The following is a 208-nucleotide window of genomic DNA, read 5'->3' as shown; positions in this document are numbered from 1 at the left end:
CGTCACTGTAAGAGGCGTGAAACTTCGAGTAATTGACAGCTGCCTTAACCAATCACAACGGACATTGTCTTCCGGTTTAACTCACGCTGCCAATTGGTTTCGAGCTTTATTTTCGGTCAGGTAAATCCAGTGATTTGTATCAAAGCTGAAGAAAGCTTTTTACATCCAGTCACTCGCCAACCATGTGAGGCACGTAAAAGTGATTATG

This window comes from Archocentrus centrarchus, chromosome 8 (genome assembly GCF_007364275.1).
Source record: "Archocentrus centrarchus isolate MPI-CPG fArcCen1 chromosome 8, fArcCen1, whole genome shotgun sequence".
NCBI lineage: Eukaryota > Metazoa > Chordata > Actinopteri > Cichliformes > Cichlidae > Archocentrus > Archocentrus centrarchus.
This window is presented reverse-complemented; position numbering follows the sequence as displayed.